The sequence below is a fragment of the Mytilus galloprovincialis genome, chromosome 8, assembly GCF_965363235.1.
Source record: "Mytilus galloprovincialis chromosome 8, xbMytGall1.hap1.1, whole genome shotgun sequence".
NCBI classification, from domain to species: domain Eukaryota; kingdom Metazoa; phylum Mollusca; class Bivalvia; order Mytilida; family Mytilidae; genus Mytilus; species Mytilus galloprovincialis.
The window spans coordinates 66464335-66488778 of NC_134845.1; the positions used below are offsets into that span (position 1 = coordinate 66464335).

The following is a 24444-nucleotide window of genomic DNA, read 5'->3' on the forward strand; positions in this document are numbered from 1 at the left end:
TACACCATTTGGGTTTGTCATGTAAATTCCGTTTAACATAAATAATAAACGAGATGATGGGCATTCGTCAGTAAGACAACAACACAACAACGTACAAATGGACAAGTGTAGCAACGGCTACGCTTGACAGATAACAAAAATTTAACATCATAATCTCTTACTTAACAGATGGTTAAATTAAAGGCGTTTGAAATGGAAGCATTTTTCTGTTTCACTAGTGACTCCCGTTGTGTTAATCCAGTAAGTCCACCGTTCCATGATAATGCATTGCAACATAGCGGACTGGTAAAGAGTATTTTGTCTTACCCTATGATACTTCCAATATAAACCATTGGTTGATTTTGATATTGAACCAATAATTTAAGTCCAAATATGAAAGGGTGGAGCGGTTACAATTTTCTCGACAAAGTGTTATCAAGACGAACCATTTAAAAAACATCACAGGCATTTAAAATGAAATTGAAAACATTCACAGGAATGTAACGGTTGAATTAGGAGGATCAATATTAACATGATAACGGAAAAGAGAATATATTGAATTGATAGGGATATTTGTTACACACAGAACAGTTTCAATCACTTAAACTAAATGTAATTTTGTTTTTCAATACATGCTGTTTAGGACCAGTACAGCAACAAGATGTCCAACACTACCACCAGGTAAATCCTGAGGCTTTTTTTTTCAGTGTACTTGTATAAATTGAGAATTATAATTGTGTTCAAATGAGAAATACTAGACATACTGTTATTATAACAATATTTAAAAGTACCAGTATTTAAAACAATGACTGTTCAATGTGTTCAAATAAATACAAAAAAATTAAACTTGGTTGTTTATTCTATTAAAAAACCTGTAAACTTTTAAGTTGCAGTTTATTTATAGGGGTTTCGTTGTGTATTATCGTGTGTTGTCATTTCTGTATGAAATAGTGACGTCTATAACAGCAAAACAGTTTAATATACTTACGAATGTTTTTAAGGTTGTCGAGTGATTATAATTCTGATGAATAAAAACGCAAACAGTACGACTGCATGAAACATTTATGTTTTCATTAGCACGTACAAATGACGTTGTAAGCCCCTGATACATGCAAGCTCAAAACGATATGACAATTCATAGCGACATCAGAGATATAAACCTTCTCATAGATCTAAATTGAATAATTATTCATGTATGTCATCACTGTCATTTTGGCCTTTAGTATGCGAATACCGCTTTAGGAAATGAAAAGGGACGTATAGCATTATAAGACTGTAAACGAATGATATGAGTTTTGGTTGTTATCTGTTATTACTTACATACATTTTGGATATGGAATCCTTTTTTTTTCGCTCTGCAGCTTTTACATGTTTTAAGTTTTTCTTGTTTAAAATGTGTTTTAGTTGATAGTTGTACATGTATATACATGTTCGTAGAACAGTAGACTATAAGTGCTACCTACTGGTAGTTCTATCTTTTTAGAATAAAGAAACAGCACGTCAATGACATATTTTTTGATAATGTAAGATTGTTTCTGTAAGAACAGGAAAACATCAATCCTATAAGGAAATATGCTGAAAAATTAAACAAATTGAATTATTTGAAGATATGTAAAACACGAGACAGAACAGGACTCCTTTTCAAAAGCGTCTGTCAGTGTGTTATTTCTTTGTTCTTAGATATAATCAAGTCTCCTATAATGGCGATGGTTGGTGAGAAGTCCAAAGCTTTACTAATAGCTGCCTTTTTTGTGTCAAGTGAGTATGTTTTACTGGAAAATACTAATGAGCAAAGTGGAAAAGGGGAAACATCTACAGTCAGTTAAACAGTTTATTAAATAAAAATTAAAAAATGTTACACAACCACGCCTTATTATATCAGGATGCATGTGTGTTTCTCTTGTCAAGAACAAATCCCTGTAAAAAAAGCGTTTAGAAAGGTATACTCATGGAAAAAGCTAATATAATTGGAAAATCCTATTCTTGGTTATTACGTCCATCTTTGACACAGATATTTAATACCTATTCACCAAATCAAAACTCCTCTGTACAATGTTTTAAAAGTTCCTGTATTCATGATAATTACGAACAACGGGTTCAATTATTTCCCGTTAGTCAGAGACATTTACAGATTTAAAAATAAACGGTAGCAATGTTTACCGATCTATTATATACAAATCTAGAGCAAAACCAGAGGAACTTCAGTTAGAGCGTTACCTAATACACATCCTAATCTTTGTGTGTACTTACTACTTCTGTGAAATCAATTAAAAAATATTCTAATAACCAAAACAAAAATAGGATGCAATTAATATTTACAATATATCGTTGTAATTAAAGACCAAACAAACACTTGCATTACGCATCAGTTGACAAATGGTTGACGCTGGTCTACGATTTCAAAACTGTGACAATAAAAAAGAGCGTAAAATGTGTTTACAGAGCTGCCGTTATTTCTGTATTTTTCCTTATTACTCAAGGATATATGAAATAGTTGATTCATTATCAATTACAATTAACGTTTCCACATTTAAAAAAAAACCAACCTACTTTGAATACTGATTTTTTTTAATTAAAGTTTTTAAACAATTATGAATATACATGATTTTTTTCCAGCTATTATCATCATAATTTTATTTACGACATATAGTGAGAAAATAAAGAAATGTTGCAGTAAGTTTATTATATATGCTATGAAGTAGTTTATGTGTGTTAAATGGACACATAACTACTTATGTTATCAATACATTTTTGGGAATAAGAGGCCTTTCGAGAGGTATTATACATTGTGGAAGAATTATACAAAAGCATTACAATCGTCAACATAACATTAAGTATTACAATAGATTGTTTTTATGTTCTCCTCTTTAACCCACAACGAGCAATAGCAAACTAACCTCTTCAGTGCGTACTCTTTTGTTGAGGTAAACAATTACAAAAGCAATTGCAATAATTAAAACGAAAGTTGAGATCGTTTAATGAACGGTATCCTGCTTTAACCGACAACGACAAATGAGCTACATAATCTCTTAAGTGCGTACTCTTTTGTTGAGGAAATTGATTGCAAATTTAAATGCAATAATGACCATGAAGTTTGAGTTGTTGAATTCTAACTTATCAAAGTTAAATAGTTAAATCGGAAAGTATTACAATTTTACACAATGTACAACATATACATGATATATTCGCCTACCATATTTTTCTTCAAATCAATGCTTCTACATTTGTTGCAGAATGGGACTTAGCAAATTATATTCAAATATTTAATTTCATCACCTTAGAATTGGCTTAATATCTAAAAAGTAAAATCACAAAAATACTGAACTCAGAGGAAAATCAATTCGGAAAGTCCATAATCACATGGCAAAATCAAATAACAAAACGCATCAAAAACGAATGGACAAGAACTGTCATATTCCTGACTTGGTACAGGCATTTTCAAATGTAGAAAATGGTGGATTGAACCTGGTTTTATAGCTAGCTAAACCTCTCACTTGTATGACAGTCGCATCAAATTCCATTATATAGTCACCGATGCGTGAACAAAACAAACAGACATAATAGGTAAAAATGTCAAAAATAGGGGTACAACAGTCAACATTGTGTTATCATCTTAATCACTATAATTGTGTTCACAAATTGAAAATATTTTAAACATGTTAAACTTATCTATGATGGTGTATCAAACATCTCAACATTCACAAAAAATAGAATATAAGTTCATAAAATTAAATAGTTGATACAGATATGTCTTAAAAGAATTATAACGTTTCTTTTCATAGATTGAAGTGAAATATAAATTATATAAAACTGAATGATTCCATAAAGACGCCAACGAGTTTCTATAAATTAAAACTAAAACAATACTTATTTTATTAAACCATTTCTTTCATTATACACGAAATTAAAGTATATTGAATAAGTGAGTCCATGTTGTGACATAACATGACACCAGACTCTATGTTTGCCTCTATGAAAAAAAGACAGAATACAATCTTGACCATCTTGAATTGAAAAAAACAAATTTTTATTATGTAACATTTAAATGTTCATCAAGCTTCGAGCTTCTGTTTCTAATTGAGGAATTATTTGCATAAATAACCCCTAACAGAATCACAATAGTGGTCAGCTGATAATTTATACAATTCAGCTAGTGTCTTTATTTTCTAAAGAAGAAAATCCAAAACTGAGAAAATTGCTTTACGCGTGCATTTCAGAGACAAGTATTCCAAAATTTGATGCAACTCATAATCAAGTTGTTATTTAAAAAGATATACCTTTCATCCATTTTTCACAAACATTTTTTTTTGTTTCGCTTTGAATCAAAAGATACTAGTACTGTCATTTTACAACCGATAGTGCAAATATGTAATGCATATATAGGTGGTCATGAACTTTGAATAAACATACAATAGTTTAAAATCAAACCTTCCAAAATTCTTTGAAATGACTAACAGTTCCCTTCAACGATAAGCTACTATCGAAAATTAAGCACGATTAAGCACCAGACAACAGTGATGGAACATAATTTAGATGTTTCATTTCTTTACATGCTGATAATGAAAAATTTTGGCATTTTTTTCCAGGAAATATTAATATGACAGGCGTAGTATTCGAAGAAATGCTGGTAGAGGCGAGGAAAAACGAAATAAACGGTAAATATTAACATCACTTAGCAAAAGTGCCATATGTAGATTTGGTTGTGTTTACCCTTCCGGTGCACTTTAGATCAATCCCGTATTAGTAGGTCTTCATCTTCTATGCACTGTTTAGTTTGTTCTTTGAGGTACGTTGCTTTTCACTTTTTGCTATTATGCTGTCGGTTCTTCTTCGATGAAAGTGTCTTGAGTACTACCTAGTATCTTTCGTCTCTTTTTTCAACATTTTGTTTTAATTTAAAACTTTCTGTCTTGTTTTTTTTAATACTCAACATATACTGTTATTTAATATACGATAGTGCACGTTTTCATTTTCCCCTGTATTAAATATCATGATGGAGTTGTAATGTAAAACGATAAGAAACCTTAAAAAGTTTACTTACTCCCAGATATCAAAATTAAACATTTGAAAACAAGATAATAATAATAAAAATAAAAATTATAACAAAAATAAATCAATCTCAGTAAATGAATAACAACATATGGACAAAGTAACACAGCGATAGGATCAGAACTTCCAAATCATGTTGAAAGGTTTTGATCGGGTTTGAAACATACCAATTAATAAAAAGGATAAATATATGTTATGCATGATATGTAAATGCCAGTCTTGTTGTTATTCAAAGACTTTATTTTGCCCTCTAGATTTCTGTTGATTTTATTGTCAGATGTTTTTGGTATTCATACAAAACATCTTCATTAATTGAAAACTATAACAAAAGATTATTCGTACCTGAGTTGACTTAAATATCTGTAATAAGTTCAATGGCAATCGTGATGTGTCAGCTATCCGCATTGATTTCGATATCAATCACAAAGTCTTTATTACGTCATGTCGCGTGATAAAAACAGCTGCTAGAGGTATATGGTAAAGAGTACATGATTTGGCTTTTTTCCAATTCCACACACCGTATCAACTCCAAATAATTACATTAGATGTATGTTTCATTATGATACTTTATTCTGATTGGCTAACTGCACATCACGATTTATTCCGTAAGCAATTGCATTGCTCAATAAAACGTTTCATTCGTGATAACTCGTGGTCCCACAATAAAGTGCACAGGTGAATTAAATAAAACAATAATAAAATTCGAGTTTTCATGATCATAGCTGAAACATGTAATTATAAGTATTGAATGCTTCTTTTTGTAACTTCATAGGGTTGTAAAAGCGTTGACCGTGCGCACATTTTTAGTATGAAGCGCTTCCGCGCTTCATACAAAATGTACTTCGGTCAACGCTTTTACACCCCAATGAAGTTACAAAAAGAAGCATTCAATTCTTAAATGAAATAATCCCTTGAGCAGAATCAGACTGAGGTTATTAATACAGATGTAATATTGAAAGGGCTTTATGATATTCTCTATATAATACCATATCCTTGTATAAAGTTTTGAAAAAAGCTAAAACATGTAATTATAAGTATTGAATGCTTCTTTTTGTAACTTCATAGGGTTGGAAAAGCGTTGACCGTGCGCACATTTTTAGTATGAAGCGCTTCCGCGCTTCATACAAAATGTACTTCGGTCAACGATTTTACACCCCAATGAAGTTACAAAAAGAAGCATTCAATTCTTAAATGAAATAATCCCTAGAGCAGAATCAGACTGAGGTTATTAATACAGATGTAATATTGAAAGGGCTTTATGATATTCTCTATATAATACCATATCCTTGTATAAAGTTTTGAAAAAAACATACATCTAATGTAATTCATTTTATAAAGTTTTGAAAAAAGCTTTGAGCTTTTGATTTTGCCATTTGAATAGGGATTTTTCTTTTTTAATTTTCCTTAGAGTTCAGTCTTTTTGTGATTTTACTTTGTAAACAACTAATATTTACAAAATCTTTACATCAGTAGCTGATATATATGTTGATTAAAAACAAACTATTTGATAACATTTGCCCTATTCCTGATCACTTGGTATTACATTTAAAGACAAAATGGTGGATTGCACCTGGTTAACATGTTAAATGGCATTCCAAACCTTCTGTTTTATGACAGTGTTACAAAATATCGCTTAAACACTACGTGTAGAAATGTTGCACAAAAACGCGCACGAACATTCATAACAGAGAAACGTACAAACAACATACAAACCGCAGAAAAAACAACGAATTTAATCCATCAACGACGAACATCACATGATATAAAAAAACAATGACGCGCGTACATAACTAACATATAGTATCGTAGAAAAATCAAAGAACCTAATTCAGCTACAAAAGTAAAGAGGACAGGGAACTCTTGAAATATTATTTTTTTGCTATGTATATTAATTAGCTTGATTTTATTGTTTATTTTCATTTTGTTATGTTGTGTCATATATACTATAATTATATAATGTTATGGCAATAATGACTTGAATATTAAAAAACGTAATAACAAGCATTCATTTAAACGATACTGTTGATTATGATTACGCTCGTAGACTTTGTGAAGGCCCCGCCGTAGGCGAAGTGTTCATTCAATGAAAACATTGACCGTTCATCGTTCCATCTTGTTGTTGTTACGTTGCAATTTTGAGTCTTCAGTGCATTTCAGTTTCGAATTTGTCATGTAATTATTTTTTTATTTTTTCTTGTAACGTCTCTTTTAATTCGATTTAAGAATTCTAAACACTTTTCTCTCGTTTTGTTATGATGTGAGAATATGTGTCGTGTTTTAAATCTGTAATTTACCAATTGTCGCCTTATAGTACAGTAAGCCTGTCACATATATATGACGAGGAAAAGTAACACACGGCCAGCGAAAGCTCTTTTTTTGAGAGCCCAGGTGGTCGTGTGGTCTAGCGGGACAGCTGCAGTGCAGGCGATTTGGTGTCACGTTATCACAGTAGCATGGGTTCGAATCACGGCGAGGGAAGAACCAAAAATTTGCGAAGGCAAATTTACAGATCTAACATTGTTGGGTTGATGTTTAGACGAGTTGTATATATATATATATCGAGTTGACCTTCCAATGAACATATAAGGTATATAAACATGAATATAGATATGAATTATAGATTAAGCGAAATCGTGCAATTCGATTTTTCTAGGTCTATCTAATTTCATATTATTTACATCCCAGCTCCTTTGTTTTACTAGGAGTGATCTGAGCCGGATCACCCTTACCAGATCACACAAGCTTGAATTTCTTTGTTTTGCATGCTTTCCTTTGTTCTGTAACATTTTGGCGCGCATCTCAAATCTACTATAAAACTTTTAATTAATCATACGGACAGGACTATTTATCAACATTTACATTGGAAAAATCCAGTGTCTATGCTGGGATTCGAACTAAAGGCCTTTAGCATATCAACCCACGACACATACTGTTACACCAGCAGTGAATTAACATACTCAAAGGAAGCAAGATATTTTTATATAAGTTGGGCGAGTTGGCAGACCTTTATTCAGTGGGGTTTTATCCCTTTTCGTAAATAAGTTAGTTGTCAGACTGTTTGTTCAATTTGATTTTACACTTTATTGAAAGTTGGGTGAGTCGGTAAAGAAGAGTGGGGCGATTTTTTTTATAAAGTTGCGATCTAGTGTGGGCTGACTGGCTAGTGGGGCGGCTTGACATTGTTTCATATTTAATCATCGTGTTCGGGTATCACAAAGGGTACACTTTATATAATAATATATAAAATATATTATAATTGTTGTGCAGCGTTCTAAACTAAATTTTATGAATTGTAAATGGTTTTTTTTCTTATCGAAAACAGCTGGGATGTAAATATATATGTTAGTCATCGTTTTTACCTGTTTAAACAAATCAGTCAATCAAATGATTTACCTTTATTTCACTTTCAATGTTGATATTCGTTTTCTGTAAAAGACTAACCACACTTGATTCATGCCTTATATATCACTACACGCGAATCAATGAATGTGTTTGTAGATAGATGTTTTTGTGTTCTGTTAAATTGTTCCTTTTAAAATTGTTTCACGATGATGACTGCTGTACCCATATTTTGACTATTTTATTTATGATGTCTGTTTATTTCACGCATCATTGTAAATATAACGGAATTTGATGATACTGTCATCAAAGTGAGAGGGTTAGCGCTATAAAACCAGGTTTAATCCACCATTTTCTACATTTGAAAATGCCTGTGCTAAGTCGGGAATATGACAGTTCTTGTCCATTCGTTTTTTATGTGTTTTGTTATTTGATTTTGCCATGTGATTATGGACTTTCCGATTAGATTTTCCTCTAAGTTCAGTATTTTTGTGATTTACCTTTTACTAGCTAAGGGGTTAAGTTGAAGTTTACATGAAGACGGATTCATTCAGGTCAAATTATTCACTTGCTTATTTTGTCATTATTGAGCCATACTTGCTGCTAAAAGCGAATTCTTATTTTCAAAAGTTAAAGTAGGTACTAGTCGGTTTAGGCTCGAATCATATTTTTCTTTGTTAATTTACAGTTTATTTTTGAATTATTATTGGCTATTCCACATATTTGAAACGAAAAGGATAACTTTTCATTTGTCAATTTTTGTTTTATAAATACACTCATCATAGAAATGAGGATTGAAACTTTGTGTTTACGCTAGTCGCGTGTTTCGTCTACAAAAGACTCACCAGTGACGCTCGAATAAAAAATGTTAAAAAAGCCAAATAAAGAACGAATTTAAAGAGTATTAAGGACCAAAAATACCTAGAAATTATACCAAATATTTATGATTTCATCTTGTATATAACTGTTCAATTTTTCTTTTCGCAAATGGCTTTGCAAGTAAAACGTATTGTGCATAGAATTAGGCTTCTTGCTAAAAATATCGGAAATAAACTTAATATATACTCAATACCGTATATGCTCTTTGATTGAGTTCTTTTATCTTTGACTCATTTCCCGTTTCGATTCTTAATTTTGTTAGAAATGAGTTCGCATATATGTCTCATTTTGTAAATACATATTACATTTAGATGCCTGAAAATTCAAAGGCAGACGAGTTTTGTTATACTTGTATTTTTCTAACGAAATACTAATAATTGTGATCTTGGATTTATTGATGCATCGTTGAATATTATAAAATGGTTATTTAAACTCACTTTTTATTAAGAAAGAAAAGGCCTTAATTTGAAAAAAGATATTAACACAATTGTTTAAGTTATAGATACAATGGACACATTTGGATTCTTGAAAAACAAACCATCCGCCCTCCCGGCTCTTTTTTTTCAAGAATCAACGCTTATCCATTGTATATATATAACGTAATCCTACGTTTTAAAACTATTTTGTAACATAATTGTTTAAAGTTTCTAAAATAGATCTTTTTTCTTTACTATAAAAATGTAGTATTGGTGCAAACTAAATGTGTTGTTTGGGTGCATATGAATTTTTTCTTATCCTTAGAAAGAGTATAAGGATGAGATATTTGACAACTGTGTAAACGGGATATTACATCTTCGAAATCCATTAAAATGTTTTATAGATAATAATGAAATATCTAACAGCTAAAGCCTAATAACAAATATCCTCATTTTTGACGATTTCCAGAGTGACACATTACACTATCTAGGTACAATGTACTAGATATGTAAAGATATTATGAATGTAAAAAAGAATTTAACTGTACGCTTATAATCAATTATTATTTTTACAGATCAAAACAAAATGAAAGAGCAAACTACAAATTACATAACCATTATTACCGGAATAAATACGATGGAAATAGTAGCTAAGTTACAATCAATGTCAGAACCAGAGAAAAAAACAATCGATGCATGCAAAGGACGAAGACAGAAGAATAAAGAACTTTTGGAAATTGTATGGACTAGGACTTCCTTATACAAGGAGTTTATTAAGACTATTCATCAAAGCGATTCACATCAAAATCTTGAACGTCTCATTGAAAATTGTACAGGTATGAATATAAAATACAAGGGACAAGTTAACAGTTTCATCTTTATTCCGTCACAATGTAACTGGTTACTCAATCTATCGTTAATACAAAAACAAACACAGAACACAAATCTTTTTAAGATAGTTACAGATAAGTTTACAGATTTTTTAAAAGACATTGTATTAATGATGAATAACAGTTTTTTTTCTTTTTCTTTGTTTTTTCTTTTATTTTATTAAAATCTGCATTACTTTCACGGGGGAATTATTTTGTTTAATTTTCATTTTCGGATCTTTTAAAAGAAATATAAAGCACAAAAATTCAAAATCATGTTTTATTTAAAAAAGCAAATAGTTACGTATTTTTTCAACAGCTTATCGAAAGGCATCTCTTAACGATGGGACGATACCAAAAGATGGAAAAGGTATGTAAATTTACACATTCATGTGCACATGTTCAAATTTTAAAGCAAGTAAACTGGGTCAAATGCCAATATGTAAATTGCACAATATCTATTACGAGTTTGATAAAGTATCTTTTTAAAGTCCCAAGATCTGAGTGTACACGTATAAATAGAGTTTTTTTGTCACCATAGACTGTTCCCCCAAATTGACACACCAAAGATTATAAAAAGGATTTCATCAAAATAAAATCCATTAATCGATGTATTGATTTTATTAATTTGTCTTTTATTTTCTATCATTCTATCGTTCAAAACTTAAAACCTTCATGTTTTAATTGCATCGAGCCACCTGTAATTTATTATTCGTTAAAATAAAAAAAGATAAGATGGTAGTATAGACAATAATGCTCCTTCGACTCTAGACTGAAACACTTCGACATGAGCATGGTGAGTCTGTGAAATAATAAAATCATGATACCATTGGCTATGTTAATTACAGTTGGCCTCAGGATCGCTGGAGATTCACAGATTATAAACTTCATGAAACACAATATCAAAGTATCGTAGACTGTCGAAAATGAATTAAAAGTGTGTCGTCAGATTTAATATTTATGGTACTTTTTTTCTGTTGAACAAATAGGCAAAATAGAGGTAATTTCGAAATAAAAAAAGAACTAAATTACAGAATCCGCTTAAATTTTACAATTGTTAAGTTTATGTACAGGTTATTTTAAAACAAAATGATAAAAGTGTAGGTCACAGATGAGATATACCGATTTAAATGTAAATAAATGGCATTTTTGCAACGAAAGGAGATAATTTGGAGCTTCTTTGTTTTTAATGATATACATATATTAAGTAATCTGGGGCCATTTTTTTTTTATTGATTTTTGTACCATATCATAAAGTAACAACAAATAGATTAATTATAAATAAAATTCGTAATGAACAAAATGTTTAAATTATTGCCGACATTGTTGTACCCTCGAGCCTCTTTAGGCTTTTTTAAATTTGTTTTATTTACGTGTATTCCTTGGTCCTCTTATTTTATAATTTATTGTTAAACATTCTCTTTAACTTACGTGCATTTTTCCATTATTTAACACATTTTATTTGTTGTAATTTATTAGTAAATATTATCATTAAATATCACGCATTTTCGCATCATTATATAACTTGCGCCGCTTTTGTGTTGGAGAATGAGCGTTGTGTTCATGTGAACTAAGATAAAATGTATTCGAAAATTACCTGTATGGCCTTAATATAAGTAATAGTTATCCCATGAAGACACGGTGTGTCTGTGTAAGAACATCCCGATGGCCGGAGTCCAAAGGGTGATTTTATACTGACACATCAAGTCCGAATGAGATAACTATTTTACATCCCAGTTGTTCTAGATCAGCTAAAAATAAAATCAACGCTTTATAAAATCTAGCTTAGAACACCACACTTTCCTCATTATATACTTTATATGTCATAATATATAGTATATACTCTAAAAAAGGACCCGGAGACAATGTATACGTATGTTAAATTAGCAGTGAGTTCCTATTGAGTTTTCCTTGTGTAGGGGTTTGAGTCGTTGGTTCATATGCTAACTGTCTTGAGTTCGAATTCCAGCATAAACTTTCTGCATAAATTTTGATAATTAGTCTTTCCCGTATAAATAAATCTATGTTATATTGTGACTAATAAATAAACTCATCATAGATACCAGGACTAAATTTGGTATATACGCCAGACGCGCGTTTCGTCTACAAAAGACTCATCAATGACGCTCGAATCCAAAAAGGTTAAAAATGCCAAATAAAGTACGAAGTTGAAGAGCATTGAGAACCAAAATTACTCAAAGTTGTGCCAAATACAGCTAAGGTAATCTATGCCTGAGGTAGAAAAGCCTTCGTATTTCAAAAAATTCCAAAATCTTGTAATTTTTTAAAGGCATTGCCGCTAACATGTCAGAAAACAAAGGAAAGTATGCAAAATATACAACCTCAAGCTCGGGGGATCTAGTATCGATGGTCCGGCTTAGATTACACTTTGTAGAACAAATGAGCTAGGGTGATAGGTGGTCCAGATCATTAACACTAGAGTAAAAATCCACTGTCAATGGACGATTTATGAGATAAATGTGTTTAGCACATACTTACAACTTCTCGTCCAATCAAATTGCTTGAATTTGGCTTCTAATTTTCATAGTACATACTTTTTCCGTGTACTAAGTAACTACGCATGAATGACCACAAGGGTAAGATTTCATTGTATTGTAATCAAGACATTAGGAAAAAAATGCTACTGGCTATATTTTGAAATAAATGATGTGTTCCAAATTTAACTAAATAGTTTGTAATTAGTTTTCAAACAAATTTTTAACATCCTACTAATCAATCTTTTGATCTAAATTTTGTTTTGACAATTAAAAAAGTGTCTTTCATTTAAAAAAAGAGTAATAATAATGGTGCTTTATACCTTGATTAAAGTACAACTCAATCTAAAATTTGTAATCCTTTATCTTCCATTTGTACACAAAAAGAGTCAACCATGAAACTTTTGAAGGGAAATTATTAATAAAGCATTTTGATATATTTAGTCATAAATTGGTCGATAATTGGTTGCCTAATGTCCAGTGACAAATATTTCATGCATATAAACTATCCACTAGACTACCTATGGGTACATACCAGGGGCAAATCCAGCCATTTTTAAAAGGTGTTTCAACCAAAGATGTGGGAGGGGGATCCAACTGTTTGTATTAAGATAGATTTAGGTTTTATGTGAAATTAAAAAAATGTTTTCAAGAATGAAAAGCTTTCACTGCAATTTAAGAATTGTCTGCTCTTGGTCAATTCATTTTGTCATCTTACCATTTAAATAAGGACATGTATAGTAAAACAACGCTTCGTTCATATCAATAAACATACTTACACCAGCAGCTACCTTCTTTACATTATAAAGTCAAGGGCCTTTGAAATCCCATTTTTACAATGATATTATAGTGAGTAGATTTACAAAACTGCGTAAATGAGCTACATCCAGATAGCCAAAATATATCAATAGACTAATTACAGGATTACTCAAGTTGTAAATATGGGCTAAATTGGATATTGTATAGAAAGGTATATACTATGAAAATAAGAGTTTGGGGCAAAGCCCCTCGCTCTAATTTTCATAGTATATACCTTTCTATACAATAACCAAGACTTATTATGCATTCGTCAATGGAAACTTAAATTATTAAATAAAGTACTAGGGGCAAAGGTACATTCTTTCCATGAGAAGTATTTAACTCAAACCACCTCTGAAATATATAACATACGTTTTTGCCGTTTCAGTATAATGTTTGGTGTATTCACTCAAACGTGCTAATCCATTACTTTTTATTCACAGGCTTTCTGGAAAAATTTGAAGAAAATAGGTCCAATAAAAAGATATCAAATGACGTAAGAAGTATGTACATTTAAACTTGATATACATATGTAACTCTGCATTTTGATTTACTGAAAATAATTTGATAAGATAAGGTGCCCATTTTTTAGCTCATATACAAGATTTCGTGTGGTAGCGTGTTTTCCTTGAGTAAAGAAGGTCGTGGGGTAGATATCCGGCCAGGCTCAACCAAAAACTTTAAAATGGGTATTGCTGCTTTTCCGCTAATTAGCAAATGGCATTAAGGAGAAAGGGCAAAATTTAGTCTGATTAGACTAATTATATATCTTGGTAGTGCCACATCATTAATGTGACTGTTACTTTGTTATCAAGCATGTTATATAAAATGGTCATCGTGTCGATCTAGTACAAAATAGGGCTGTCCATTGACTTTTTTAGCTGTTGTTTTGTTGAAACTGGTGTCACTGATTGATGTAATTTGCGTTGTATTGGCGGTCATTTCTGGTCATGATTCGGAATAGGGGAATAACGTGTGATAATTCCTCTCGCGAGAAAGACCATGAGATTGGTATACCTTTTATTTTTGCATAATATTTCATAGGACACTGTTTTGGACAAATGTGATCAGTGCACTTTGGGTATATGGACCAATGCCCAGTGAACTGGTGAATATCAGATTTTAAATAGAAAATTGTCAGACTTTAGCATCTTGTGTGTGTTTAAATAACATATAGACAGATAACAAGGACGTTTGAGGACAACTTAACGATTCTTGTATTTAAAACATGATAAAACAATGTCAGGGAAGGTAATCAATGGTATGCTTAATATATGTTAAGGAGGTTCGCTACTCAGTTTAAAAAAAACAAGCTTTCCATATCACTAGTATATATTGATAGGGGGATTATTAAACATGTTAAAGAAACCAAAAGAGCAAAATAAAAATATAGGTCAATTTGCTTGTTTTCGAGATTTAAGCCATTGAAATTGTGGCGGGAAAATGTTCTCTCTTAAGTTTTCATAGCTTTATAATTGACAAGTTTAAGTGGTCAAAAACTATTAAAAAATAACAAAGATTTTATGAAACTTTAACAGATGGCTTATAATTAAACATAAGCTAATGAAAAATGGAGGTCAATGGGCAATAAGCATTCAAATGAATAAAACCAAATAATATCTTCTTAATTTGTACAACACCCTGTACGTATACACTACATTTCCAAACAATCTTATCAAGAAAAAGTAATCATATTTTAATAAAAGAGGGACGAAAGATACCAAAGGGACAGTCAAACTCGTGAATCTAAAACAAACTGACAACGCCATGGCTAAAAATGAAAAAGACAAACAAACAAGAGCACACACGACACAACATAGAAAACTAAAGAATAAACAACACGAACCCCACCAAAAAACTAGGGGTGATCTCAGGTGCTTCGGAAGGGTAAGCAGATCCTGCTCCACATGTGGCACCCGTCGTGTCGCTTATGTGATAACAAATCCGGTAAATAGTTTAATAAGTGGTCTTATGAAAAGTCTCTGATTTTTTTCCCGTACTCATTTGACAACAAATTAGTTTTATTAACCTGTGTTCCTTACTCTGTTAGGCGGTATTTTGTCCAAAGTAATGGTTGTCCTTCTTACATTATTTTATATCTACCCCCTCTGTTTTTAATTGATTGTGTATTAACTATGTGTCATAGATCAAATTATACATTCAGTATGTTATCATTTAGTTATATGTCTGTTGATGGAGTAAAGCCATTTCAATCTATCTTTTGTGTGTTTCTTTTAGCCGTATTGGGCAAATTTTTCAATCCATTCATTATCCGTTAGACGACCGTCCATATCTGTTTCACGTCCGTTTAGTGTACGTGTTATCCGTAGACGTCCGTTCTGTCCAGTGGAAGTTTTTGAGCATGTTTAAAACTTTGAACAGACGTTCAACGGATGAAGTGTCATCCGTATCATTTCCATTACTTATCCACTATATATCTGTAGAGAGGTCAGGCAGACAAATTCACCAACGGACTTCTAACCGACGTTTAGCGGATAAAACGGATGTTGAACGAATGTGAAACGGAATTCTACCGGACGTTTAACGGATAAAACGGATGATGAACGGATCTGAAACGTATAAATGTCAAATGAAAATTTCGCGCCAGAAATGCCAATTATTGGTATGTCAGATGTCTCTTGAGTGTCATGAATTCTTATTATTCATAATCGATCTTAGAGTAAGGGCACTGTTAAGCAGCTCATACTCAGGCTAGACACTACCCTTTGGCGGCATTTTGAAGAACAAAGCACAACCAGTTACACAGAAACTGTTTGAATATTTATGCGATTTGCATGCATTAATATTGTCGCCTTTAATTTGTCCGTATATCTTGTCCATCTGTTTTATCCAGTACGGTTCCGTTAGGTGTCCGTTTTATGCGGTACTCGTCCGTTGGATGTACGTTCGAAATCCGTTTTGTCCGGTACGTTTCCGGTTCTCGTATGTTGCATAACCGGTTTGTGTCCGTTATGCATTCGTTACACGTTCGTTTTATCTGGTCAGTACATCAAGGATAGAAATTTTGTCAACAGACAACTTTTATTTTTTAGACGTCCGTTCGTGCTAACCGGTAAGGTGTGAACACAGCTTTAGTTTGGTGCCTATTAAAACGTTTTATCTTGTTGCATGTGTTTGTCCTGTCATAAGTAAGAAACAGTTACCTTATATTCAGTGATTGTCGTTTGTTAAGTAAACGTGGTTCACAAGTACTTCGTACTATATATAAATATACAATAGAATGCTAGTTTTCCCGTTTAAATGTTTTTTTCAGTCCTTTATAGCTTGCTTATCAGCAAAGGCTCCCTGCTGAAGGCTGTATTTTGATCTTTAATGATTTACTTTTTAAAAGGTTCGAACATTAAAAAAATATGATAAATATTTTTACAGAGCACCAGGTTATCCTTTCCGATATTTACTATATATTTGTTTTATTTAAAAAAAATCGTCGATACATGTCTCAGTATTAGCATTTGCGGTCGTCTAGCTATATGCAAATGCAATGTTTATATCGGGATCAGGTCGGTTGGAATTTGCTTCGTAACTAGAATTCAAAATGTTGCATATCGATGGATTACTTTCTAGCTGCGTACATATACCGTAACGGATAATTTGCATGTTTCAGACAGCTAGGCAGTCAGTAGGAAATTAATAAAAGTTGGTACTTATTCGAATATTAGCATTTTGAATCAATTTAACACAAATCCCTTAAATATGTTATACTCAGATGTACTCGTGGTTCACTATCTTAAGAGGGGAATGCTTATTGTAAAAGGATTTTCTTTTACCCCAATTCATATTAATTGTAACTATTTACCTAAACTTTTTCTTGTGAATTTATAATCAGTAGCGTCCTTGCTAAAACGGAACACACATTGAAATAAACCAAGTTTTAGTGTTTACAGGGCAGGCATTACTTTGACATCAAATGTCCCACTGTTAGGTATCATGCATATTAGTTACCACTATCGTAATTAAACATGGGCATTACTCTTATATACTCTACCATGATTCGTTAAATTGTTTTATCATCACTAAATGTATATACTCTATAACAATTGGTTTATTTTGTTTTTATGTGTATGTAATATAGAACACTTTGTATTTACAGAGACCTATAATACATACTTTGAAACCTGGTATAAGGATGATGATAAATTTACTGTTACTAGTGCTACACGTGAAATACAAAGTAAACTAAAACAGAATCACTGCGTCGTAGTCATCGGGCGCTCAGGAAACGGAAAGTCGGCAATTATACGACACATTGCTCTAACACTCTTTAACGAGGAAGGTTATGATGTTATTCCTATTGTTTTGGATTTATCTAACATTTTACGGTATCATGACCCAAAAAGAAAGCAACTTTTTGTTTTAGATGATTTTTGTGGAAAAGTGGTTACAAATGCCGAAGTTGTCCAAATGGGGTCACTACAAATTAATGATGTACTGAAATTAATAAAACAAAATCCAACAAGTACACAGCACCCTTATACAGGCCAGGGGACAATAAAACTTTTATTTGCAAGCCAGCCATTTGTTTTTGAACAATCAAGTTTTAGTCATGAAAATTGTCTTTCAACCTACCAAGTTCGTCTATCCAATCATCAATTAAATGAAAGGGAAAAAAAAGAAATGATGAACAAATATTTGCCTGAAAGTGCTGAAAAATCATTGCCTGGCATTTTAAACTATCACACAGAAATATTTCCTCTACTATGTAAACTTTCTGAAGGAAAAACGACGAACGACACCATAAATTTATTCAATAATCCTGATGAAATCATAAAAAAAGACTTCATTACACTGCAAAAAACAAACAAAAAACAAATATGTTTGATTGCTTTGGGTGTTTTATTTAAACATTTAACGGAGGATATTTTTAGACAGGAATATGCATCTGAAAAATATGAAACAATAGAAGTCGTCTGCTCGGAGTTCGATCTTGATTTTAGCAATACAACTACCAAAATGAAATTAAAAGATGAACTGGCAAATCTCGAAAAAACTTTCTTTGTAAAGTCTCATGATACCTATTATTTTGCACACAAAGACATTTACAACATTGCAGCCTTATTATGTGGTGAAATACTCCAAAACTGTTTTATTAGGTTTGCATACAGTTCATTCATTGCCGAGCGTTATTCTTTTGTTCCTCCAAAAACAAATGGAAGAGAAACTAACATATATATTGTTAATAAAGACACAAAAAGAAGATATTTTGATAGATTGATGAACGATTTAGAACAAGGGATCACTTATAGTACATTCCACAACTGCCAACTCAAAGATAAATCATACAGAACCCTCTTTTGTGAATATTGTTATGGCAGAAAAAAAATTTTCGTCAAACTATTAAACCGATTACAAAATTGGGCTTCACAACCACCGAAAAATCGAGGTAACAACCAAATAGTTTCAAGAAAAGACAGTAGTAATGACTATGAAGATTACATAGACTTTAATAATTCATGGCAGTTCTCGTCACACAATATGAAGATACCGTTAATTGAATCAGCATGGGAAGGACATTATGAAATTGTGAAAATGCTAATTGACTTGGAACCCGACGTAAACGAAACAGACAAATTCGGTAAATCGGCATTATATGTTGCCTGTTATCGGGGAAAGGAAGAAGTAGTTAAGCTGCTCATAGAAGGGGGAGCTGACCTATCAAAATGTGAAGCTGATGAAAAATCACCTCTGTATGCTGCCTGCAAAGGAGGACACACACAAATAGTAAAGATTTTACTTGCCAAAGGAGCCATTGCATCTCAATGCGACCAAAATGGGTATTCGCCATTGCATGCAGCTAGTGCAGAAGGTCACAGAGATATAATACCATTATTAGTAACCAAGAACAATGTAGATAATTATGATAACTCGGGTCGCTCAGCACTCTTCGTTGCTTCAGATTATGGAAGAAAGGGGATAGTGAAGTTATTGATTAAAGAGAATGCAAACATCAATAATAGCGATATGAAAGGTTTCTCTCCTCTTATGGCTGCTTGTTCTAGGGGATCTTTGGATGTGGTTAAGGAATTGATATATGCAAAACCCGATGAAATCAAAATCAATGATCAAGATGTTGATGGAAGATCTGCTTTGTCTATTGCATCAAAGAAGGGACATGATGAAATAGTCAAAATTTTACTTAGTCATAAAGCAGATGTGTTGAAGTTAGATTGCCATCAACAGTCACCATTATTTATTGCATCCTCTTTTGGACATGAAAAGGTGGTCAAACTGTTGGTAAACTACGATAAAACAATTTCGCAATCTGACGAGGAGAAAAAGACCCCGCTTTTTATAGCATGTGAAAAGGGGCAAGAGATAATTGTTGACATTTTGCTGTCAAAATGCTTATCGGAAGACGTTTTGAAAACTGATAATAAAAAACGATCACCACTATACGTGGCATGTAGAGGAGGATTTATAGGAATTGTAAAGAAGTTGACTGGAAAGGGTGCACAGACGAATGTATTCAATATATGGGACGAGACACCCTTATTCGCAGCTAGCAGAGGAGGTCACGTTAAAGTTGTCCGGTATTTAATTGAAAACAATGCGGATCCGAATTCTGTAGAGTCTAATGGACATACTCCGCTTTGGATAGCCTGCGATGAAGGACATGTTGAAATCGTGAAACTTTTAGTAGGAAAGGGAGCTGCTATTAATCGTCAGGATAACGATAAAAGAACTCCTTTGTATGCAGCTAGCAAAGGCAATTACGTTGAAGTTGTCATGTGTTTGATTGATAACAAAGCGGATCTGAATGCTGCAGAGTCCAATGGACAAACTCCGTTATGGATAGCCTGCAATGAAGGACATGTTGAAATCGTGAATATTTTAGTTAAAAAAGGAGCTGATATTAATCATGAAGATAACGATAAGAGAACTCCCTCGGACATTGCACAAATGAGAGGACACACAGAAATTGAAAACATTTTGAAACAAAAACTTTCAACGTAAACAAAAATTGCCGACAAAAAGTAAGAGTAAAAAAAGAATTTTTATACTGATTGACGAATGTGTGTAACTTTATTCTCCGACACTAATTTTATAAATTGACGTCAAATATGTAGTTTATTATTCTATGACATATCTATACTGTCAATAAGGGGTATACCGCTCTCTTAAATTGTACAATCACAGTAAATAATCGGTATAGTTCTTTGCCAAAATCTGCAAATTTTGAGACAGATTTGCAACGTATTGGGTACACTTTTTATTTACATAAAGAAAACTTGATATTCATTGCATTATGGAAAATATTTGAACAAATACTAAATATTTGTGCTTATGAATTAATTTTTCAAATAAGCCATTTCAGGGGAGATAACTCTCTTAGTAACAAAATTATACTGGACATATAGGGGAATTTTATGTTTTACTTGTAGCAAGAAAACAAATTCGGTGACACAATTTTTTTAGTTTTATTCTTTTTAAATATATATTATAAAACCTATCTTGTCATATTTTTTTTCAAAATTCTGTCTCATAGATTTCTTTTTATGCACAAAAATGTGTTTTTTCATGAATAATCAAACCAAATTTTGGCAATTTTTAACGACTCGTACATAGCGCGGTGACCCATACGTTTTATCATTTTGGCAAAGAATAAGAAAATTCTGTCATTTTTTTTTCTAAACCCCTGAACTTCCGTAAGTGTTTTTTTGGTATAAAAACCAATATACATGTGATCATATTAAGAACTTAAGTTTAACCTCAATTACATATGTTTTTATGGCCCCGCAACGAAGTTTTACCCTTGTCCGTCATTCCGTCATTCCGTAATTCCGTAAGTCCGTAATTCCGTCATTCCGTCAGTCCGCATCAAACCATTATATGGATTTTATTCTAAACGCCTTCAGATATTAGGCTGATATTTGGTATGTTAGATAACCATGATGAGTTACAGATCAAGTTTAAGTTTCGATCCGCTCCGCTTATATTTGCCAAAATTACTGACTTTGATAAATTGTTGAAAATCACAATTATACGGACTTTTTTTCTAGAGGCTTTCAGATATTGAGATGATTTTTGGCATGTGAGTTAACAAAGATGAGTTACAGATCAAGTTTAATACCGGCGTCACACATCAGCATATAGCCCCGACGTACAACGGGCGTGTTAAAAAATCATATACGCTGCCAATACGCTAGTAATTTCGATGTTTGTTTCAAACACACCCGCATATTACGTTTAACTTTTAATCAAAGTCGAACGATCTCGAAGCGTATACAACGTGCCCTAAACGTGTCTCAAACTTATCTGTAGCGCGTTAAACGCGCGTGTAGCGTATGTATAACGTGCGTGTAGCGTACAGGTATACGCTAGACCCACGCTTGAGCTGGATGAAAATTTTTATGCTGCATTGTTAACCATTAAGCAAACGCTGTTAACACGGGTGTTTGATCGCCACATTTTGCATTGAATTAGATCTATTTTTTTGCAACTTGTATCTTTATTTTTGTTCTAAGAAAACCTTTCGTACTCAGTGCAATCAGGAGGTCCTGGGCGGTTTTAAGACTTTCTGGAAAATTATTACTTAAAATAATTTTTTTTACTGTTAAATGAAATACATGTAAATTCATGGAGTGTCAGTGAGTTTTAATTTATTATACAAATGAGAGCCCAACTTTGGTAGTCCAGATTGAACACATTGGGCAATCGTATATATGCAATCAGGAACAGATGTATCCACACAATTATAATAACATTTTATGTACTTTCCTGCTTTAATAAATCATTTTTAATACACAATACTATTTATAAATCAATGTTTAAAAGTCACCAATTTATGCTAATTAAGATTAAAACTTCATATAACATATTGTAATACTTAATCTTGTAAAAATTTTCATTAATAAATACTTTTTAAACTAAGATTAAAATTGCATGTGTCATTCGGTCATTTCATGTGTCATTCAATCATTTCATGTGTCATTCAATCATTCGTGTTACGTATCTATAGTACTTATCTATGGATAAGAGCTAACACTACCAAAACAAATTCACTAAAATTAATCGAAAAATTCTAGAAAAAACTACCTCTAAGCTTATACTCTCATTACCAACTTATGTAGCAGATGTTACTATCATCATCCTAAACGGAATACTTCCAATAGCCCAACTTCATATTAGACTATTGAACAACATCTTTTGCGCAAGGAATCGAGTGGCGCTATGTTCAAAAATCTGAAACTATAGGGCTAAAAATTTGAAAAAAAAACGGAAAAAAGTGGGGTTGGCCTATTTTATGGCTTCTTGAGAAAAACAATGAGGGGAGTCACCGGGTATGAGTATTTAGGTCTTGTAGAGGAGAAACAAGCGCATCTTTTGCGCAAGGTATCGAGTGGCACTATGTTAAAAAAATATGAAAAAATGGGGATTTTTTTTTCATAGCCTCTATAGAAAAATAATTAGGGGTGTCACGGGGTATAGCGTGGTGATAGATATACAGAATGATTGTAGATATACAAAGTGTTGTTAGATATACAGAGTGGTGATTAAATTCTTTTAAAGTAGACGTCCAATTGTTTGATACTCAAATCGACACCTAATGACAATGTGCCGTCATGTATTGCCAAAAACGACGTCCGATTTATAGTAGTCTTCTCTTATCGATGTCCACTATTAATGAATAATAGAATAACAAATTGCTGCACTTACACTTATACATGTAAATGCACATTGATAAATGACATGCGAGTATACTTAAATAAGAACCGAACGACAAAGAAAACTAAACGAAATATATATATAGGGCAACACTCAGTCTTCAACAATCATTATGGACAAAATAAAGAAGTATAAATGCCAACTGTTAAAGTATTATAATTTGGACTCTGTAAAAGTTTGTCAACAAATTCATTTGTTTTACACCTGGAGTGAAAAATATACAAAATAAATTGGCATTATGTTTTTATGTTGTGCTGTTACACCATTGTCTCAGATTAGAGGAAGATTAAGCGCTCACAAACATGTTAAACCCAGCCAAATATTGTATGTGCCTGTAGTATAGTGGTTGTCGTTGGTTTATGTCTTGAATATTTGTTGTTCAGATTATTTTGTTTTAAGTTAGTTTTTAGTTGTATAATAATTGTTTTATATGTGTCATGTCGTGACCTTTAATTACTCAATGATTCCTTGTTGAAGGACGTACAGTTTCCTATAGATATAAGAAAATGTGGTTTGAGTGCCAATGAGACAATTCCCCATCCAAGTCACAGTTTATAAAAGAAACCCATCATAGGTAAAAATACGGTCTTAAATACGGAGCCTTGGCTCACACCGAACAGCAAGCTGTAAAGGTAAAGGGCTATATAATTGCTTACATCCACTTTATTTGAACTCTGGTGTATAGTTGTCCGATTAGCAATCTCTATACGTTTATATATTTTATTTGTCACATATACTATGTTTAGGTTGTACAAATATTGACCTAGAACTGTCTTTACTACTTTTTTTTTTATCTTTATTCTTCTCGGACAATCCAACTTTCAGTTCTGTTATAAACTTTTTTGTCCCAATTTCCACAGTTTTGTTCAGTTTTTTAAGATATATTTTTGTATAATACGGCATGTCGGCAAAAAATGTCTCGGCGTTTGGATCTTT

General features: G+C 32.2%; 2 long non-coding RNA genes across 2 annotated transcripts in view; both read left to right on the plus strand.

Moving 5' to 3' along the window:
- LOC143042408 (uncharacterized) overlaps positions 1–24444 on the plus strand; it is a 111461-nt gene that overhangs the window by 53391 nt on the left and 33626 nt on the right. The gene's annotated exons all lie outside the window — the stretch shown is intronic.
- On the plus strand, positions 10847–23055 carry LOC143042404 (uncharacterized). The gene is made up of 3 exons (XR_012967973.1): positions 10847–10901; positions 14268–14327; positions 17936–23055. It is a non-coding gene; the product is annotated as an uncharacterized LOC143042404 (long non-coding RNA).